Source organism: Ovis canadensis, chromosome 16 (genome assembly GCF_042477335.2).
Source record: "Ovis canadensis isolate MfBH-ARS-UI-01 breed Bighorn chromosome 16, ARS-UI_OviCan_v2, whole genome shotgun sequence".
Lineage (NCBI taxonomy): Eukaryota > Metazoa > Chordata > Mammalia > Artiodactyla > Bovidae > Ovis > Ovis canadensis.
The window spans coordinates 82,581,765-82,588,512 of record NC_091260.1 but is presented as its reverse complement, the minus strand read 5'-3'; the positions used below and the strand labels follow the sequence as shown (position 1 = coordinate 82,588,512).

At 49.6% G+C, this 6,748-nt stretch overlaps 1 long non-coding RNA gene across 1 annotated transcript; it reads left to right on the top strand.

Moving 5' to 3' along the window:
* Positions 1–357: 357 nt before the first annotated feature.
* On the top strand, positions 358–6,135 carry LOC138421587 (uncharacterized). The gene is made up of 2 exons (XR_011249551.1): positions 358–910; positions 5,623–6,135. It is a non-coding gene; the product is annotated as an uncharacterized lncRNA (long non-coding RNA).
* Positions 6,136–6,748: the final 613 nt, after the last annotated feature.

Below are 6,748 nucleotides of genomic sequence, written 5' to 3'. Positions count from 1 at the left end.
CTCCAGAGAGAGAGAGAAGCAAGCAGGAGGGCCTGGACTGCCTGTCGGGGTGAGGAGGCCCTGCGCCTGGAGGGAAGGCAGGCAGGAAGGAGCGGGGTCCAGGGGTGCAGCCTGGGGGCCCTGGAGGCTCTCATCATGATGTGAGCTTTTAGGAAGGGAGAAATGGAGATTGTCGGGGGAGCCGGGTCAGAGAAGTGGAGCTTCTGGAGCAGTTCTGGCCGCTGCCTTACAACCTGCTCTCAAGCTTATCCATGGACTATTCCCCGAAGTGCCTGATGCTCTTGGAACCCCCTGCCCCTGCCCCTGGGGAGTCTAGAAGATATCTCATCATGACATGAGAATGAGTTCTAAAGCTGTTCTCTGGGAATGTAAGGTCAGATTCGAGTGAGACCTTTCAAAACGAAGGAAGGAGGATGAATTATGCACCGCCCTGTGCCAACCCCTCTCACCCCCACATGCCGGGGCCTCTGCAGAATTCACCTGGAGAAGGAAATGGCAACCCACTCCAGGATTCTTGCCTAGAAAATCTCACAGAAGGAGGAGCCTGGTGGGCTACAGTCCATGAGGTTGCGAAGAGTTGGCCAGGACTGAGCGAATGCACTTTCTTTTTTCTTTCTGCAGACTCCGAAGAAGCAGACTCCCAGTGGGACCACAGACTCTGCTCTGGGCACGTGGAGGGCACACTCGTGGGATGGAAGGTCTGCTCCCCGCTGTCCTGGTACCCAACACCCTTCTGTCTTCCAGTGTTTCCTTTGGAGGCAACTGCAGGATGCCGGCGCCTGCATGAAATGACACAGAGCCAGGCCCCATGTTGTTTCTCTGGAGGGAAAACGTCTCACAAAATGCAGGACACGATCTCAGCAGACAGCGGCGCGTCCTGCCCGATGACCCGTCCCACCTGCACGCCTGGGTATGTGTCTTGTTCTACGTCCTGATCTTCGTGCAGATGCCCGTGGGGGCAGCTCGATCGGGATGCAGGCCCCACATCACCCCCAGGACTCCTCCTGGAGATGCTCTGACCTCTCCCAGCCACACTGTCTCCTCCCGCTCCAGCCTCCTGCACCCCTAGAAACCAGGAATCTGCTCCCTGTTTCCAGAATCCTGCTCTCTCAAGGATGTGGCCTAAATGGAAGCATGGGGCACGTAAGCCCTGGGGTCTGGGTTCTCTTCAGTAGGCATAGACCCCTTGGGATTTGCCCAGGCTGTGATGTGTGTCAATAGCTCCACTCCTGGCTATTTCTGAGTAACGTTCCATGGAACGGATGGGCAAGGCACTTTTTGAAATGCATTTCTCGTTATCACAGTCCCTGGGAAAAGACCCAAGGGACTGACTCCCAACACGTCTTGAGTGATTTCAGGGCCTTGGGGGTAAGTCTGCACCAATGCAGGAGGTCTTCCTCGTGGGGCTGCATACTGGGGGGCTTACTGGAAAAGCAAAAGGGACACGGTGAAACTCAGCCTGAATTGCAGCTCAGGGACCAGGGGGCGCTGGGAGGAGTGGGCACAGCTCTACCTGCTGGCCACCTGGGTTCCTGGGGATCTTTGGGGACCGATGCTCCTCACGGGGTGCTCTGGGCTGCCCCGGGAAAGGGCAGCAGCTTTTGCTGTTTCTGTCGGCACAGGAAGGCCGGGACGCCCTGTTCCTTGCAGAGCGTGTGGGCAGTCTTTCCTGCAGGGTCCCCTGGTGTGAAATGGCAGGTGTCTGGGGGATTGGGGTGCAGTCCATATCTGTGGGGTGCCAGTGCAGGATAACTTTCTCCAGGTGTGGAGCGGCCCTGCCCATTTACTCCATCGCAGCTCAGGTACCAGCACCCTCTGCTCTCTGAGAACGAATTGGTTAATTCTGCAGAGTGCTTTAGAAATGCAAAGAGCAGTAAAAGGCTCCGATATAAGAGGCCGCTCCCATGCACGAGAAGGAGAAGTGTGCAGAGGGGTCTGCGGTGTGTGGTTTGCCTAGTAAATTTCATGATTGCTTTTGGAAATTATGCTTTCTTATTTATAAGTCTTGTCAAAGAAATAAATTGGATGGAATCACCAGATGGCCCTAAATATTGTCTTTATTGCCCAAACCATCTTTAGAGAGCTCCCGTTATAGGAACGGGAAGCCTTACGATGGGCAAGCCCAGGAGGGAAAGGACACAGGCTTAATTCCAATGACTGTCACGACCATGTATTTATTTGCTCAGTAAGGTGAGGGGGAGACCATCTCATTTAGACTTATTAAAGCGTCCAAAAGTGTAACACTCTTCTAAAGGGTCACTATAAATATGCCACATACTGTATTTCATGGAGTTTATGGGAAAGGAAATTGAAATCTCCTAAAAATAGAATTGAATCTTGTCCAAACAATATTGGATACACCAAACGAGTGTTTTTGTTATTACATCGAACAGGCTGATATTCCGAGCACATTTTTATAAAACCTCAGTTTGTTTTCATAAATTGTGGACTTTCCTACAATTCTTGGGTTTCTTGCAATTATCAGCCGGTGTGACGGTGTTTTTGAAAGTGAAACTGAAAGGCTGGTTTGTGGCAGGGAGGCCCCTCCTCCCGTCTGCCCTGCTCTGGTCCCTGGCACAGGCACGGGGGTCTGGGGCAGCTGGGCGGGGCCCAGGGGGCGAATGCTGGCTGGTCTGCAGACGCCCCCAGTCTGGGAACAGAAACGATCCACCGTCAAAGCCCCTGTCACAGTCCACAAGGCAGGCTTGTGCCCTGGAGCCCGCCCCCCCCCCCCTCAAATCCCCGCACTGCTATCTTGAGACCAGGAGGAGTACTGATTTCCTGCAAGGAGACAGAGACCAAGAGATTTGCAGAGATGTGAACTCAGAAGCTTCATGCTTCCGGGCCACCCACCTGTGAGATTCCGTCATACAAGGAGAGTGAAGCCTCTCACTGTTACAGCTGCTCTACCTGCAGCCGAATGCGCTGTGCTGATGGCCGAATGACTGCCTGCTGGGACAAGATAGGAAACAAACAGAAGGGTCGGGAATTACTATGTAATAGCAGGGCTGTGCTTCAGATCAGGCAAGGGGAGACACCCTAGGGCATCCCCCAGCCCACCTGGTAGCTGTACCTGGACAGGTGAGTGGGAGGGGAAAGGCTGAGCCTTCCAGATGTGTTCTCAAGGCAATGCTGACCTCTGAGCGTCAGCACCAGTACAGCTGAGAATGGCACGGTAGGGTGGCTTGGCGCCACTTTCTTCTGGAAAGAGGCCTTCGTAATTCACAAAGGAACCTGGTTTTCTTTTAGTTTATAGAGCTCTCCGTCAGGCAGCGTTTCTGCAGCATGAATGCTACATGGGCTCTCTGTCCACGGATACATTTTCTCAACGATCCCTAGTGTTTGCATAAATTATTTTAATTTCTATTACTCAAAGGTGTACACAAATAGAGCTAATATAAACCCTTTATGCTTGCCATTTGCACATTAAATTGAAAATTACATGCAAGTAAAGCTTTACTATCAGTAATACTTAAATTAATAACATCAGCGTCATGGTTGGGTTTCAGTTGTTGCTTTCCCTGTAAATGCTGTTCAGATTTCTAGTGTTTCTTTTGGTTAAACATGCTGCTGTGTGGTGATGAGAGTCCTCATCACTCTCCTCTCCTTGAACTATAGAGAATATCCTTCCAGCCACCTGGATGCTGAAGGGACCTTGCTTGTACAAAGGGTAATAAATTCCACTTTTCTTTCCTTATTAGCAGGTCACAACCAAGTTCAGTTTATCTATAAAACAAAGCTCTTATAGGTCCTTACATGCTTAGTTATGACTGAAACTCAAGTGCAGAATTAAAAGCATCTTATAAAGGAAAGATGCATGGGTTTCTGAGAGTGTCTAGTCTATGGACCCCTCCTAGTCTGCAGGACATGCTTATAGAGAAACAATCAACTGATTCTAGAGCGTTTGGTCATAGCGTCTGAAGACCAACTTTCCTTCACAGTATGCAGATGTGGACTTGAATTGGTTTAGATGTTCTTGTGGGGACATACTTTGTTACATTTATAAGGAAGTAGCTTAAGAATCTTAGGTGGTGACGTATCCACCGCAGTTAGATTCTGAGTCTCCTCTCGCTGGGGGCTTTCCTTGTTGGAAAATCACAGGCGTGAGATGCAGCCACAGAGCTATGTCAGGGATTGAGGAGAGGATTATTCGTTACCAGACATCTCCTCACAAATAAATGCAACTTTTTAAAACAATTCAATGTTCAAGCATAGCAGATGAACAATGTTGTGATAGTTCCAGGTTGACAGCAAAGGACCTGAGCCAGGCATATACACGTATCCATTCTCCTCCAAGGGCAACTGTTCTTAATCTACCAGTAAAAGCAATTTTAACATCCTCAACATGCTCAATTGACTTTTTTGAATATATAGTGCTCCATTAAGGGTCAAAATTTAACAAAATAAGTAAAAAGTGTCCTGGAGGAAAAAAAAATTCCCCTCTCCACTCCCACAGCCTAGACATGACTCCTTGCCCAACAACTGAGGCGGCTTGGCTTGTGTGTCTTCCAGGGTACTTGTGTTATGTTCAATCCGGCACCAGCACTTTTACACACACGGTGACCAGCTGTGCGCTGTTTTGCCCCTTCTGAATTTCTCTCCTGTAACTTTACAGCCCTCAAGGTGAGATGTGCACACTCAGTCACCCAGTCGTGTCTGACCCTTTGTGACCCCACGGAGTGTAGCCTGCCAGGCTGCTCTGTCCATGGAATACTCCAGGCAAAAATACTGGAGTGGGTTGCCTTTTCCTTCTCCAGGGAATCTTCCTGATCCGGGGATAGTACCCGCATCTCCTGCTTTGGCAGGCAAGTTCTTTACTCCTGAGCCTTGGGGGAGACCCTCAAGTTGATACAGGGACCAGATGTTCACAAACAAAAACTGTGAAATTTAACAGCTTTCATCTAGGGTGACAGTTTTGATGCTCACCCCATGACCATTTGGGATATTCTCAGAATAGTCCTAAAGATGACGTGATGCGGATTTGGGATTGATAAACACACTCCACCTGGAACTGGGGAAGCAGTGAGTAGCAAAGGACTTTGGATACGTCTCCCGTTCACGCATCTCAAATGCTCACTTGTTCAGCTGGACTCTGGACCTTCACACAGGGAGGCCAAGGGGAGTCCTGACAAGGCTGTTCAGAACCGCTGTCTGAAGCCCGGGGTGGCTCCCTGGGGACGCGTGTGTGGCGTGGGGAAGAAGCACAACACCCTCTGTCTTGCTCCTGCAACCGCAGCTCTCTGGTCCATTTATCACCCGCCCTTCTTGACCGTTGCCCGCTGGCTTCAGTGTACTCTTTGTCTCACTTTCTTTATTGCTGGTTTGAGTCAAATTCAGCAAGAGTTCCCAGTTTCTGCCCCTTGGGGTTTCAGGCACCCCCAGTATCTCCACCTGGGGTGTCTGTGCCGGCTGCCCCTCCCCCACCTCCCTGCAGGGCTCACCCCTCTTTCCCCGCTCGCTCCCTCCCTTGGGGCCTTCTCCAAATGCCACTTTCTCCAGGAAGCCTTCCCAGACCACCCTCCTCCCACCTAGTTTGTTCACTGATTCCTTCAGTCTCTGCTTCCCTTGTATTTTTTCTCGGCATGGAGAGATGATTTGCTTATTTGTATGTTTCCTTTTTAGTAAGATCTCTTCCCTCCCAGGAGAGAGGGAGCGGGGCTTCTCCATCCACCCAGTCCCCCCGTGGATCATGGGGACCCAGAACAAACACCTTTGCCAAGTGAAGGAGCACACAGCTAAGCGGGTTTCTGAGACAGCAGCCTGCACACCCTGACGAAGGCCCGGGAGCTCAGGCGGGCCTCCCAGAGCTCAGAGACCACCTTCCCAGGGGAGAGATGACAGGACATGCCGGGACTCTGGCCCACCTTCCTCCAAGCTGCCTTTCAACCTGAATATGGAGGGAGCCTAAAACCAGGAGGACCGTGCTTTTCGAGCAGAAGGGAGACTGCGGAAGGCAGAGGAGACAGTGCTCCCGAGAAGGCGCTCCTCCATTGTGTGGGGGGCACCCTGCTTGAAAGCCGATTCTGCGTGTGTCACTCCTGAGCTGTTAGAAGTTGAGTCTTTGTTAAATTATTTAGAGCTTTTGGGGGCTGACAATCAGGATGGAATTAAAGCTGGATATTCCTTTTTATTGGTCCTGTTGGTCTGCTGCTGTTATTTTCAGTAACAACATATTTTCAAAAAGCACCATTTCCATAGGAAATTAATTAGCCTCTGATTAGATGAAATCTGCTAAGCCCTGTTCAACGGGGATCCTGCCTGCCAGAGCTGGACTTGCAATGGTCACCCTGAAAGGAAATTCTCTATGGAATGAAATCAAGGTTCACATTCATCTTCTTTATTATTCTCTTGTTTGTGCAAGGCCAATTTATGGTGAAATGTACTTCCTATTAAGTCTCGGGATATATACTTAATTTGAGGTTAGCATTATTAGAAAAATCATTAAGAAATTAATTATAAAAAACTTATAATGACCTTAGAAAAGTATTTATGCAGAAGTCTTAAAACGTGTCTTGTGAACCTATTACTTTAGGCAGGAAGAAAGATGTCTTTGACAGTCTTTACAAACAGCAGGAGCCATGGCCCTCACTGGTCCTTAGGAGCTATTTTGCGTCCATGAATTCTTGCCGTGTTAGAACTGGATGGTTTATTCTGCATGCTCAACTCATTCTGCATAGAGAAATTCCAACTTGTTCGACAGTCTTCTTTGATGAAAATTTCCTCTGAGAAAAATTATCCCTAACTGTCA